The sequence below is a fragment of the Microtus ochrogaster genome, chromosome 2 (assembly GCF_000317375.1).
Source record: "Microtus ochrogaster isolate Prairie Vole_2 chromosome 2, MicOch1.0, whole genome shotgun sequence".
Lineage (NCBI taxonomy): Eukaryota > Metazoa > Chordata > Mammalia > Rodentia > Cricetidae > Microtus > Microtus ochrogaster.
Genome location: NC_022010.1, coordinates 35,792,973 through 35,808,488, shown reverse-complemented (window position 1 = coordinate 35,808,488; position 15,516 = coordinate 35,792,973). Strand labels below are relative to the sequence as shown.

Below are 15,516 nucleotides of genomic sequence, written 5' to 3'. Positions count from 1 at the left end.
CACATCAGCTCTATTGAGGAAAGTGAGTGATTGATACCATTTGACAAAAATCTCCACCTCTTTCTTTTCCCTCCTCCCCTCCCCCTTCTCTCTGTCTCCTCCCTTCACTGGGCAAGAGTTTCTTTTTCCACTCTTGTACCTGGTAATACGATATTATTTCTGTTTATAAAAGTCTTAAGGGGAATAGCATAATTCCTAAGTGTTCAACTAATAATGATAATATTCATTTGTTTTATATGAAATGATCCTCTAAAAATAATTAAGTTCCCGTATTTGAACAAACTGAGAGACCTTTCAACGCACTTTCTAGTTAGTTAGTTCCTTGGGATTTTCCTGAATTAGGACTTACAAAATATTTATCTCTTTCTCTCGGTAGCCTTTTTTGTTCACTTTCAACTGAACTATTCTGAAGATGAAGAACTGGGCTCTACAAATCTGTGTTTTAACACACACTGCGTACATCCTCTTGTTATAAGTTTCTAGACCCCTGATTGAAGATGACTCCCCCTCTAGGCTCTGCCCAGGCAGTGGACTAATCGGAGCGTCTGTGCAGTCAGCAGCAGACTTCTCAGAGGGTAGAGAGCCAGCAGTGTGGGAAGTGCCACTAAATACAATAATGAAGGAAGGTAAATGTGAGAAAAGCAGGGAAGCTGGAAGTTAACTAATTAAAGGAAATAAAACTGCCTCAAACCATTACGCAAGACCGTCTTTGGATTGCACTTTGTATTTTAGAAGGTTCCTTTTTCTCAAAATTTTGTAGATAGTCTTCCTACTTTTATGCAAAAAATAATTTCTAAAAATCATTTGAAATTTTGTATTTTCATGTTGCATTTGTATCCATAAGTTTATTACAATAAGATAAAATGTCATGAGCACATGTAATATTCAAGGGAAAATATACATTGTTTGGAAACTGATCAGAAATTAAAATATATTGCCCAAGATCATCCACAATCAGATAGTGCCATAGCTAAGACCTGATCATTTCCTGCTGAAAGACTACATCTCCCCGCTTCCCTTGAGAACTATGCTAGTCAATCCTGCCCCTATAAGGAGCCTTAGCCTATCTTCTTTAGGCTTTTGGTCTTCTATTCATGTGGGTGACAAGGTACACCCCTCTGTTGATGGATGAACAGGGTCCTGCCTAGGGTCAGACTAGCCCTCTCTTTCAAACTTGAGTTTATCTACAGCTGCCTTTAAAAAAAAAAAAACCTAACAAGATCAGAAGGCCAACTGTCTTTCTAGTGACTAGAAGTGGTGTCTGTGTTGTGTCATGTTGCACACACTGACTTAAGGTACTGGTTACATGAATCTTCACAATCCCAGGTGAGAGAACTGTCTCTGCTGCTTTTCCTACTAGATGCAGTGGTAAGGTTACTCACCTCGATGCCTGGGACGGTCCAACTCTCCCTGATGTATGAAGGGCAGCTTTGCTCACAGTGTACGCAGTTGGCTGTCTTTTTAAACTCTGAGTGCTGAGTGCGCCATTTCACAACCTCCTGACTCAGGGCTTTCTGCTCAGAAGTCTGCTGGACATCTGTAAGGATTTTCTCTTTGTGTATAATAAACATCTCTCCTCTCATTTCTCTCTACATTCCCGTTTTCTTTGACTTTGGCAACTTTCAAGAATCTTGTGGTATCTTTTCAGTTAATATTTGTTTTCTGAGATTTGGGATGTTTTCAGCAATTATTACTTTATGAACTTTACATAAGATGTGTGCCCCTTTCTCTTCTTCTCCCTCCCTCCCCAGTCCACACTCTTCTTCCTCTCCTTTTTAAAACTTCCGTCTCTGTCATCCCACTCTGCCTGCCCCCTCTGGATGTTGTGTTATTATTTTTGTCTTGCTTTTTTTTTTTTTTTCACTTGTTGATGTCCCATTGTCCCTTAGGCTGTCTTAGCATCTTTTTTTCATTTTTACCCTTTCTCTTCCTCAGTTAAGTAACTTGAAATGACCTGCCTTCAGGGTCACCGATTCTGTCTTCTGCTCCATCACATCTGTTGTTAAAGGTATCTGTTTTATTTTTTTCGCACTCTTATGCAACTCCAAGACTTAGGTTATTGTTGGTCATTTAAATACTTTTCATTTTAAGTAAAACATCCTGCTTGTTTTATTGTTTTCATAGACTTGAGTTTTCTATGCTGGTTCTTTTGTATCTTGTGGAACGTTTTTGAAGGTGGCTATTTTGAATTGCTTGTCTGGCACCTGGAAGTGCTCCATTCTGGTGGCACAGTGTTAGTTCTCGTTGGTCATACTTTCATGACTCTTCTGGGCTCTGCTGCACTGCATTGGTGTCAACAAAACAAAACTGCAAACATCTTTGTCAGTCAGTGTGACTGAAAGATAAAGGGCTGTTGGATCTCCAGTATGACAAGATCACCTCTAAGACTACACTGGAGCAGAAATGGGATGAGTTCATGTCTCCCGTTTGACTGTATAAGTGAATGCGGGTAGGATCCCACGGTTGATGGGAATACGATGAAGGGTTTGTATTAGCATGAGTTCGTGAGGTCAGTGTAGCCTCTGGGTACTCACTTGGCTACTGAGCTCGGCTGGTAAAATTAGTATTTGGGGCAAAATCTACTTCTCAGACCTTTGCTGAATCTCTGTAGGAAGTATGTTAGGTATACAGACTAGTGTGGTTCATTGCAGGTGCCCAGAAGCTCTCTCACTTGGACATAGCGTAGGTCTCTGGGCAAGTAGGACTCTCCCTGAACTGTACCTGCATGTGGCTTGGACTGTCTCCCTCCCCGCTGCTCCATGCTCCAGGTCTACAGCAAAGATTGAACTTGTCTGGTGCTTCTGGGAGTTTAATGTACACAGCTTGGCAAGTCCCTGGGTGGCCAGGACTTCTTTTACCTTAGTGGGTGGCCCTCAGCCACGTTGCAGACCCTCGCTCCTTAGACTGATCTTCAGGACCTAAGTGGGTGGACAAATCAACTGGGACATGGCTTGGCAAATGATTCTCCTGTTAGAACCAAGGTCATATAAGGTTGGTTCTAAGTCCACAGAGGCTACAAACTATTTCTGACTCTGAACATGGTCAGTAAGCCTGGTGTGTTGGATGTGAGCCCAACTTCCTAAAATATGCCTCTTCTTTCTAGGGCTACACAAGGATTTCACTACCTCCAGCTGGATCTCAAAGTCTCCCCGCACCCAGGCAACCCCCGACAAGCACTTTGTGTATGAATGGTTGTCCAATGTTTGTTACTGTGTGGATGCTTATCATCTTTCTGCCACTGTTCTCAACCCCGTTGTTGATTAGTATAAACTCACATCTTATCAATTCTACTTTTAAAAAAATGTTTCTTTTTGCAGCAAGGATGGCTCATGCTTATATCTCAGTGTCTGATCATAGAAATCTAGCATTATTTTCTTTTCTCCCCCCAATCTTCTATTTCCTCATAACCAAAATTGATGGAATTTCTTTCAGTACAGTTCTCGTGAGCTTTGTGTTTTCCATGACACTAACTGAGCATCACTCTTACCACGAAAGTCATGACTACAATATTTTTAAAGAAATACCTATATTCCAATTTACTTGTGAAATTTGTGTGGTGTACTCCCCTCATGAACTTAGAATCCTTTGTTGAGTTGAGCATGTTGTAAAAATCCAAAGAAGCATTTCCAAACCGCCTCCATCAGCTCTGTTAACACCACTTTGTGTTGACTACTGGGCTGAGAGTGGATTACTGGATTTAGTTTATGAATTCTGCTGGTAAAGCTGATAATCTCTTTCAGTGGACAGTTAGGATGGCAGCCTGCTCAAAGTATATTTAGAAGTAAAAGCAGGAAAGAGGAGACCATGCATATATATACAGACTATTTCATAAAAACTAAAAAACATGGACTCTGGGTGAATAGTTTTAAAGAGAAACTTTTCCATCTGAGCAATGTTGATGAAAGTGATTTTGAAGAAGTAAAATCTTCGAGTCTACAGAAATGTGATTCACACAGCCAGGACTTTAAATAGGAATAGGCAAGGGCAGGAGAGAACATGAGTTGTGGTATGCCCAACTAGCCCAGCTATACTTTACTGGCTGTAAAATGACGGAGCCATATCCTAATGGTCTGCATTTTCAGGTGAATGCGGAAAGTAGTCTTACACTATCAGAAAAGACATGGGGATGAAGAATAGGTTCAAAATAAGGGTCTGAAGAGAGGTGGAGTGTGTATCCATTCACAAGTCATGGCTGATAGCCTAGGATCCTTGAGACATTCCTTTTCTAACCCTGACGCAAGCCAACATTCTCCAGCCGTGTTTGACCACTCAGCTGTGAACTTACAGTTATCTTAGAGCTCGTGTTTGCTCAGTCACTTCAGGGGCAAGATGAAGGTGCAGAGCATTGCTTTGTGATTGGTGATAGCTCTCTGCAGTACTGCCTTCAGTTAAGGAGAAGGCCCATGAGACCATAACCCCCCCCCCAACTTCTTCTCTATCCTTACCTGTTATAATTCATTCACACAAGTTTTATTATTTGCCTTTAAAAGCTGGCATGCTCAGCTGCCCAGTCTTAATTCTGGAATGTGAAGCTGTGGATGGTGGGCAGCAGCCTCTCCCCATGGCTGTCACACTGAGAGTGACTCGCTGATTGGCAGAGTGACCTGCGCTGCTTCTCCATGAGTAGTTTCTTCCTCCCAATTCTGCTGGGTGAACCTCCACTGAACTGACAACTGCTATAAGCAGGATTTTAAAAGGCATTTTTCTTTTGTTGTTGTTGTTGTTGTTTGGTATTTTGAGACACAGTTTCTCTGTCCGTCTTTAGGACAGCCCTGACTGTCTGAAAACTCACTCCATAGATGAGGCTGCCCTTGAACTCACAGAAATGGCCTTGCTCTGCCTCCTGAGTGCTGGGATTAAAGGTGTGTGCTACAACTGCCTGGCAAAGGATTTTAATCATAATTTCAAAACACAGAGTGGAAAACTCTGTGGAAGTCTGAAATTGGCTTTAAAAAACCCCAGAATTGATCCATTTCAAATGTCAACTTTGAAAAAAAAAAGCCAATTCTTTGAATTTACTAGTAAAACTCAGAGATATAAAATAAATATAGTTCCCACCTCAGTATAAAAGACAGGGGAACTTGATGAGACTAGATATCAGAACAACAACAAGAACCGTAAGAATAGTCCCAGGAGGTAAGAAAGATCCAAAAGGCCACAGACCACCTGCTCCCCCTGCTAGGAGAGCCACCGAGGACCAAGCCCTCAGTTCCTTCAGGATCAGTAGGCTACACCGGTCTTCATTTGACTGCGTCTTCAACTACCACCCTGTGTTTAATCTGCTAAAGATTGCTAACCACATTTGGGTCAGCCTTTTCTCAAAAGCTGCAAACTGCATAAGGGATTTTCAGGTCATCCCCAGCATTTTTTTTTTTTTTGCTTGAATTAATGGAAGCAACTTGAAACACAAGTGACTAACAAATTTTGCCAACTATTGAGTGATATGACTATCATTGACTCTAAAGCCAATAAGAAGTTAACTAAGATAAAGGATTATTTTCATATAAAATACTTAGTTTCAAGTGGATGAACCAAGAGTCTAACAATGACTTAGGCAAGCTCACGTGTAAAACAGTGATTAGTGTTTTAGAGTATGGTAGAGACAAGAATATTTTTTTTAATCAGTCTTATTAATAACCTCACCTCAGACATTACTAATGTCTCTCAGACAAGTGATTTAGGATCCTTGGTGGTTTATTGAGAATCCCTAATTTCCCTGTGGAGGAGCCAGGCCGTCTCAGCACTCCAGCCAAGGTGTCCCGCCCATTGCAGACTCATTATCCCTTGTGGAGGCACTGACAAAGGGCTCCTGTTTACACGATTGCTAGCTTCGCTGGACAAATAAAATCCTCTTCGCCAAAAGAATGTTGACCATATGTTTATTTATTCCTTACTATGAGTAGTAGGCAGTCGGCAGAAAGTTCTCTCTGTCGGTGAGCACTGATGCTGGGCTCTCTCTTTCTGGTTCTTTCACCATGAACACGAGTTTCTTTTAAAGATTGCTCTCAGTACCAGCTAGCCAACCCTTTCACTTCTGGTCATCAGTCTGTTTCTGAAACATTGATGTTAAGTTTTTAGAAAGTGGCCTGGGAACAATCCTGCCAGTATCCCTCACTGTGGAGTGATTCGTATGTGGAAGGACACTTCCCTGGTTTCCTTCTTCCAGATGAACAGCTCTTCAGTTTACCCTCCATGTTTCCTTTTATTTAATTCAGTTAATTTTCTTTTAAAAGATTTGCTTTTATTTTGTCTGTGTGTCTGTATGTGTGTCTGTGTTTGTATGTGCACACGTGTGTATTTGTGGCTGCAGAGACCAGAAGTGGGTGTGGGTCCTCATGATGGAGCAGCAGGCACATTAACCTTCCCCCTCCATATTTCCAATAACAGCATTTTTGAAACTTACCCTTATACTTCAAGCTTCTTAATATGACGTTCTAGTCCCTTTACCAACAATTTCCATTTCCACTTTCTGCCACTCACCTCTATTAATGCTATGATCCCATCTGTAATACTGAGCATTGTTATTAAAGATGAATACTTCCTTTGTAATTCTGTCCTTTATTTATGGTGTTGCTTTCTGAACACCATTTGCCTGACAGCAAATAATTATTCCCAAGTTTCTCAACTAATTTATTCTATTTACTTTATAGGTTTTGTAGGTTTATTTTACTAATTAAAAACCTGATATCATAATTATAGGTCTTCCTATAAGTACTTATGTTTATCCATGTAACTGTGTGTCTGTGTGCATCTGTCCTTCAGGTGTTGTGAACGCCTTGAGCATGGACTAGCTGTTGTTGGCTTTTTATTGTTATTAATGACCTACACAGTGTCTTGGTAAATGGAAATCACCCAACTCTGAAAATACTGTGAAGAACATCATGCCTTGTTCTTTCCTTTTGTTGCTGTTTTTGGTTTTTTGTTATTATCTGCTTATTGAATTTTACAAGGTTATATTTAGGATCAATAAAGTCCAAAAAGGATATAAACAATCATTTATTTTAAAAAATGTGTTTATAAGTGATTATATTATTTAAAATAAGCTTCAGATTTAAAATTATATTGTGTATTGTTATGATAATATTTCAAAAGCTAACTGCCCATTCAGAATCAATTATTCTCATGGATATGATGAATACAGCTTGCATTTTAATACTTTTTGATAAATATGTATCTATCAATGAATAAGTTATGCTACTATTCTGTTTTTTTAAATATTTAAATGCTATTATACCACCCTCCTTCTTTTAAACTTACATTTTGCTTATTATTTATAGTTGTCAATTCTTTTGCATGTGAATGTGTGGTTTATTCAGACATGATTTCTCTGTGTGGCTTTGGCTGTCCTGGAATTAGCTCCTATAGACCGGGCTGGCCTTGAACTCCCAAGCACTGGAATTAAAGGCATGTATCACCAATGCCCAACTTATAACTGTCAATTCTTATAGCCTAAGTTATTTATTCTAATTGATATTACCTAATATAAGTTATATCTAACTTAGTCATTTGTCAGTCAGAGGATCTATTCTTAATCCCCACAATAAAATTTTAATAAATGCAACTGTAAATATTTCTGATGCATAGCTGAAAGGGTTTATCTCTATGTTATATTTATGTGTTACAGATGTTATAACATTTTATGATTTAGTAAATGAGGCCAGCTTGCTCCTCAAGGTTGTATTTGTCAATTTTTCATTGCTAGGGAAAATATACCAGAGTCAAGTTTGCTTTCTGCTTCTGTAGAAAAACAAACCGACAAACAAACATGCAATGTGGGTGAAGGAACAGGTTTGTTCGACTTAGAGTTCCCAGTCCATCGTGGTAGAAACGCGAGGTAGGAACCGATAGACGGAAACTGAAGCAGAGACCATGGGATAATTCTGCTTATGGGCTATCGTTTTCTGTGACTTCCTCAGCTGTCTTTCTGATCTATCCCAGGCCCGCCTTCCTAGAGATAGTACCCAGACTATGCTGAACCCTTCTTCTCAATCATTAATCTAGAAAATGTCCCTCAGACATGGCCACAGACCAATAGGATGTAGGCAATTTCCCAGTTGAGGTTCCCTCTTCCCAGCTGACTCCAGTTCATGCCAAGATGACAAAAAACTAGTCACACATAAAGAAAAGCTCACTTGCTTCCCAACTCTAGGTCAAAAGAATGGCCCTGACACCGGCTTGGCTCCAGCAAGGGTGCTCTTGAGCCCATCACATTGCACAATGGCAGAAGCACTTTCCAGCAGAAGTGAACGCATTGCCAGACTTGGAGACAAAAAATCAAGACTCGGGCTCAGGTTTTTATAACAACTCACTTTCAAGAGAGCTGAGGAATTCCACAAGAGCAGTGACTGGTTCTCAACCTTCCTGATGCTGTGACCCTTTAGTGCAGTTTCTCATGTGGTGACCCTCAACCATAAAGTTATTTTTATTGCTACTTCATAACGGCAACTGTGCTACTGTTATGAATCATAATGTAAATATATTTAGGGATATAGATTTGTGAAAGGGGTCCTAACCCACCGGTTAAGAACCACTGTAGTAAAGCCACATTAATCCTTTTTGAGAAACGCTTTCTGAATCGCCCACAGACTTTCCATTGGGCATCACTTCTCAACGCCTGCACATGAAGAACCAAGAACAGATCGCATTGGAGATTATGAAAACCCATATCTACACCACAGCAAGCATCTTATAAACTATGAGAACATGAAGTAGTTATATCTCTGCAATATATAACTGATGGTTGGGCCACACTAGAGTGCCACCTACACCACTTCTGTCCATTGATGTCAATCCATTCACTGCCTGTCTCATCTTCTGGCTCATGACTGGTAACTGCATCGGCTTAAGACTGTTTGAGTGAGACTTCCCAAAGAACAGCCCTACTCTGAGGGATTTCTTTTGCATTGGGCCTCAGTCATTTTGGAATCATGTTTGGGGATCATCTAAACATTGGAGAGGATACTCTCACAGTTTTTGCTATTAACCCCTCATTCTCTGTTCATCGCGGCTGGCTGTTGTATCTAATCGCAATGTTCTGCCATCTTAAAGTAACCAAACTGTGCCTAGACTGGATCTTGTCTCTTCTCTGTCAAAATGCAAGTGGATCCCTTGAGTTGTTCTTCCGGGGCCTTCGGATGCTCTTCCTGCTTAGCTCTCTCTCCTCCAGCAAGAATTTCCTATGAAGACAGTCTGAATTCCTAACAAGACTTTTTCAGACAAGAACAGGCCTCAAGCTCGCCTGCTTCTCTGTCTCCCCAATGTTTTCCAGAGCTTCTTCCTAAGCATAGTCTGGCACTCCTGTACTGGTTATCTGACTCATCACCTTCTCAGTGTTGGGAGCCCTGGGCCATAGTCCTGGGAACAGATTCCATTCACTGCCTCCACCCACCTTAGTCATCAGCAGCAGCCCTGGCACCTGGGGCATTCCCCCCTCCACAGGTTCAACGCAGACTCATGTCCTGGCAGCGTCTGTCTTCTTGATTTCCAGGGTGTTGGCCTTTTAACACCTGGATAGAAAATTTGGGTGGAGTGCCCATACTGTGAATCATCTAAGAACAGACACTCCCTAAGATGAGAAATACCACAGCCAGGCAAGGTTCCAGTTACCTGTTATGGCCACAAGCCCTTCAAGGAGCGACCACTATTTCACATGTTACAATAGCATGGCCACCATTGCCACCACTGTGCATGGTAGCTCATGGTTGCATGAGCAGAGAGTAAATTGTCTAGCCTGGCTTCATGTGAGGATCTTGGCTAGTGGTTTACTAACCTAGTTGACCACGAGAGTAATCGGGAAGGCTCACTAATGTTCAAGCATCTCCGTTAGAACAAAACTAATGGCTGCAGGTAGGATGAGCTATGCTCTTTTTCCTCACTGAGGAGACTAGAGATACACGGTGAACTGAGAACAGAAAAACATGCATAATATATGGATGCCTAGGTAACTTCAGGGAACTCTAGACAAGAATAGGAAATTCTAGAAGACCTGGTTTTATTCTAAAAATCTGTCTCCTTAAATGCATCTATAACAGCTCTCCTGACCCCGTGTGTGTGTGTGTGTGTGTGTGTGTGTGTGTGTGTGTGCATGCATGTTGACCATAAGTGTGTTATGTGTATGGGATGGACACATATCTACAAATGTGTGTAGACACGTAGCTATGTGCTATGAGGCCACAGAACAAGCAGCTCTAGTGTGGTTCTTCAAGTTCTAGTTCCATCGTTTCCATCATTTATTTTTTTGAGGAAAAGTCTCTCCCTGACATGTAAGCCAGACTACCTGACTAGTGATCCCCAAGGACTGTCCCAGCCTCTCCATCACAGTGTGAATGCATGTGCTACGATGCCTAGATTGTTAAAGTGTGTTCTGAGGAGAAACCCAGGTCCTCATGCTTGCAATGCAAGCGCTTTGCCGGCTGAGCTATCTCTCTGCAGGCCCTGGCTATTAATTTTCGTATAGCATGCAAGGTAATATGTTTCAGTGTGGTGATTTTATGAATCAGTGTCAATATACTTTTTCTTTATTTGCTCTCCCACTAACTGCCTTTCCCTGCTCCTCCTGTCTCACTTGTCCCCTGGTTACTCCCATAGTCTTGTTTTGCTTTCTTATCCACGTACTCAAATTGTTAGGTTTTTTTTGCCCTTTCCTTTCCCTATCATTGTTCCCTCCCCTCAAATATTTTCCTTTACAATTTGATGATTTACAGATAGATGCACATACTCTTACACACCTGCATGTGCACACACACTTATATACACACACACACATTTAAATTTACATTCCACGTATGGGAGAAAACAGCCGATTTGTCCTTTTGAATCTGGTTTACAGAACTTAACGGTTTCCAGTTCCATCCATTTCCCTATGAAGGTCACCGTTGAACCCAGCTCAGGATGTTTCAGAGGACTAACAGGAATCTGTGAGTAACTGGGCCTGCGGATCCTACATTTTTCTTTATTAGCTTTTGTATTTTTTCTTTTGAGTACTCTCTATGCAGCTCATTGGCCTATTTATGGAGTAGATAATTTTTTTATTAAAACATAATTACCTCATTTCCTCTCTTTCCTTTACTTCCTCCAACAACTGGGAGGCCTTGGTGTTTAAGTTTTGATGATCTGCCAGGCAGTAGTGACATACACCTTTAATCCCAGAACTTGGGAGGCAGATACAAGCAGATCTCTATGAATTCAAGGCCAGCCTGGTGTACAGAACAAGTTCTAGGACAGGCTCCAAAGTTACAAAGAAACCTTAAGTCTCCATCTTTTAATTATTTATTTATTTATTTACTCTGTGTGTGTGCGTGTGGGCTCATGTATGTGTGTGCCATGACATTCTTATGGGGCTCAGAGAACCACTTGAGGGCATCAATCCACCATACAGATTCTGAGAATGGAATTCAGATTGTCAGAAATGGCAGTCAGCTGCTTTGCCCACTGAGCATTCATGTAGGTTCTCACCATTAGTATCTGAGTATAACTAGATTGTAACACCTGATTCTGTGTTACCCTCTCGGTACAGTTCGCGTGCCACTGTATCGTATGAAAGCCAAGCAAGGGCCTGGAGACAGAAAGAAAACACAAGAGACCTGGGTCATTTGAAAGGAGATCAGCCGAATGCTGAATGCCGTTTATTCAATCCTGGAAAAATCCTTATATACCTAGCTGCTGCACAAGGAATTCCCCCCAGGCAGGTGGGAAATTGCCGCACCCAAGATAGCTAATCACAAGGCAGGACAGAGGGAGCACAGGAACAAACAGGATGTTTTAGTGGCTGACCAAAAATTGTCCTCAAGATGAACCCAGGAGCAGGGGAAGACCCATGGGCCCTACACTAGATACAGCAATCCTTGTGGGAAACTGCTTGGCTTGTGTTCTTTGTTAAAATTTTGTCCCTCTTATTATTGCTCTTATATGTGTTAGTGTGGGCACATATGATCGGCACACATGTCACTTTAGGTACATAGCATGTTCTTCATCCTTGTGGAGATCAGAGGACCAAGTCAGCTTCTTTCCTTTAGGTAGGTTACAGGAATTTAACTAAGGTCATCCAGCCTGTGTGGAAAGTTCCTTTACATGCTGACTCATCTTGCCTGTCCATTTGTTTACTTCTATAGCCTGAAATAAACTATGTCATACTTTCCTGATGTCTAGTTTGCTGATAAGAGATCTGGTGTGAAGGAGATCATGTCTTTTCCTTTGTAGTGAACTGTAATTTTTCACTTACAGTTTTTAATATTGTGGCCTTGTGTTTTTAATATCTTGATGATGCTGTCGTAGACAGGTTTCTTGCTGGTTGTGTTTTCTGGGTGCTTGTAAAGGCTTCTTTGCTTGGATATTCACTTTCTCTAGGTTTGGATAATTCTCTGATATAATTTTATTAAATAGATCCTCAGTGCTTTCATACTCTATATCAACCCTCACCTTCTTCATTTACCTTGTAGATTCTCAGGTTGGGTCTCAAATGTATCCCAGAACTCTTGGAAGTTTTGATCATTCATATTTATTTTTTTTTTTCTTTGAATGTAGCTGAATGTATTGTAGCCCAGATCCTGTCTTCCCTCCCTCAAAGGATGTCTTCTGTTTGTGCTTTTCTGTTAATGATGCTTTCGTACTGTGTCTTTTAGCAGATTTATCGACTTTCATTTTTAGCATTTCTGGTGTGGGGGTTTGTTATTGTTGTTTCTTTGTTCTCATAATTTCAGTTTCCTTGATGAATATTTCTCAATGACTTTTTTCATTTACATAATGGTTTATCTTTTCATCAACTTTGTCTTTGTCTTTCTCATCTAGGTACCAACATGATTTTCTTACTTCATTTATCTGCTCATTTGAATACTCTATGTGTTTGGTCATCGATCCTCTTCGCAAGTAGGGTCCTCAGTGTTTTTCTAGTATTTCAGTTAAGACATTATCTTTAACACCTCTCTCTACTTTCTTAAAGAAACAATTCAGTTCAGTTAGCTCATCAGAGCATGACTTATTCTCAAGTCATTAATTCTTCTTCACCATGTCTAAAAGCTTCAAATTTCTATGACACAAACTTATCCAAAGCAAATTTATCCCCAGCATTGAAAGACTGACCTAAAATTAGATATCTATGATAGTTTGAATTAGAATGACCCCATGTGTCCATATATTTGAATGCCTAGTCCCCAGGGATTGGAACCCCTTGAAAGTATTAGAAAAATTAAGAGGTTGTGGCCTTGGAAGAAGTGAGTCATGGTTGGTGGGCTTTGAAATTTCAAAAGCCAGGCTCAGTTTCTCTTTCTGCCTGCAGATCAGGATGCTCTCAACCACTTCTCCCATGCAATGTGTGCTGCAATGCTCCCCACCATGATGCTAATGGACTATCTCTGAAACTTGTAAGCAAGCCCCCAACTAAATACTTTCTTTTATAAGGGTTGCCTTGGTTATTGTATCTCTGCACAGCAATAGAACAATAACTAATAAAGAAGTTGACCAGAAGTGAACCAAAAAAGCGATCAAGTCAAGTTAAGAGCTCAGTGAGCTCTTCTGCCGGAGCTTGCTGAATAAAATTGTTGAGAGCAGTGCAGACAATGGAGGCTCCAGTTGGGGAGTTTCAGGGGGAAGCAAAGACTCTACTGGGCCATTTGTGTGAAGAATCTGTGATGCCTGTCCAGCCAGAAATGAAAAATCAGCTGTGATTAACAAAAGCTCAGAACGACTGAAGCAAAACCTTTGCTTTGCTGGGAAAGTGGGTGCTGGTCGACCGGGGCTGAAGAATAAGCTATGGTAAATAAAAAACAGCATCACTGAGGTGAAGTCTTCGGTCTGCCCCAAGACTATATGTTTTTAAAGAGAAAACTTTTAAAGTGTTTGAATATGTAAGGCTGTAAGAAGTTTTAAGTCTGTAAAATGTTTTATATTGTGATGTCTTTTTTAATGTGTGATGTTGGGGATGAACAATGGTTGTGGCTTGGCAGTGACATGTTTGTATGTCAAGTTGGCAAAGGTTCAGTTGGGCTGGCTAGTTTCATGTCAACTCGACACAAGCTAGAGTTGTCAGAGAGGAGGGAAGAAAATGTCATCCTAAAACTGGGCTGTAGGTAAGCATATAGGGCGTTTTCTTAATTAGTGATTAAGGGAATTGATGGGGGAAGGTCCAATCAATTGTGGGTGGGGTCATATGTGGAATGGTAGTATAAAAAACAAAGCTGAGCAAGCTACAGGAAGAGGCCAAGAAGCAACACTCCCCCCATGGCCTCTGCATCAGCTCCTGCCTCCAAGTTCCTGCCTTATTTGACTTCCTGTCCTGACTTCCTTCAGTGATAAACAATGATATGGAAGGATAAGGCAAACACATCCTTTCTTCCACACTTGCTTTTGGTAATAGCCTTTCATCACTCTAACAGGAAGTAACCCTAACTAAGACAGAAGTCGGTCCCAGGCACTAGGGTATTGCTGTGACATCCCTGACCATGTTGTTTGTTTCAGGACAATGGACGGTTTGGGACTTTGGGGAGAAGAGTATTGGATGCTTTAAGTGAGGCTTAATCTGCTATCCTAGAAGGAGCATGGAAGCTAGCCCTGAGGACTGTTTGAACTCTGGAGACTCAGATTAAGAAGTTTCGAAGGGAAAGGATATTAGAGAGAAACCTAGGGATCATTCTTGTAGTATTTTGGCAAAGAACGTGACTATTTTTTTGCCCTTGTCCTTAAAAATCTGCCTGAGGATAAATTGAAGCATTTGGCTTCATGGCATTGGCACCTCTGACTATAAGAAAGCCTAGTATTGACTGTGACTGTGTTGTGTGATGACTAGTCACTCTTATGAAGGTCTATAATGAGACGGAGCAAGCTGAGCAAGAAATAATTCAAATTATACAGTTTGAAGAAAAAAGGAGCACTAGGAAATATAATATTTGAGCCAAGTCCAGTGTTCAAGGAAGTAAGAAGATTAAAGAAAAGCCCAATGTTAAATGGAATAAAGGGAGTGGTGACCTCAGGCCAAGACCCCACCCAGCTAAGCTTCCATCTTGTGGAAAAGACTTAAGAAAAGCTTAAGCAGTGAAGGAAACCATCAGAAACAGAAAGCTGATGCAAAGGCAACTGAAAGAGGGGCCGTGGTCCAGCCCCATCATGCAGTAGCACTTTGCAGTTTTGGCCACTTGGTTCCGGTGTTAAAATCAAGGATACAAGAAGGGGTTGTGAAATCTCCCTCCATGTCTAAGGAAAGCAGCTGAGGTCAGGCATGTTTCAGGGGTGTGATTGCATGGAGGCCATCATTTATGCTTTCTCTTACAGGAGCTGCCTTGGTCATGGTGTCTCTTCACAGCAAGAAAATAGTGATGAAGACAGCATCCAAATCTTCTAATCTGTCTTTCAAGATGCTATGGGGAAAGAACATCTCCATTGTCTCAGTGTGTGGAGATGTTCTTTAAGGCCAGCTGGCCGGAGTCTGAAAAAGCATGGGATAAAACCGGACTTGCTGAACATAGTGGACAATGAGGACTACTGAGAACTCAAGAACAATGGCAATGGGTTTTTGATCCTACTGCA

General features: G+C 41.1%; 1 long non-coding RNA gene across 1 annotated transcript in view; it reads left to right on the top strand.

Annotated features, from left to right (window-relative positions):
- The window catches only part of LOC106144152, a 25,218-nt gene extending 11,882 nt beyond the window's left edge, over positions 1-13,336 (top strand). The window contains exon 4 of the long non-coding RNA XR_001229246.2: positions 13,274-13,336. This is a non-coding gene — a long non-coding RNA (uncharacterized LOC106144152). The remainder of the gene's footprint in view (positions 1-13,273) is intronic.
- Positions 13,337-15,516: the final 2,180 nt, after the last annotated feature.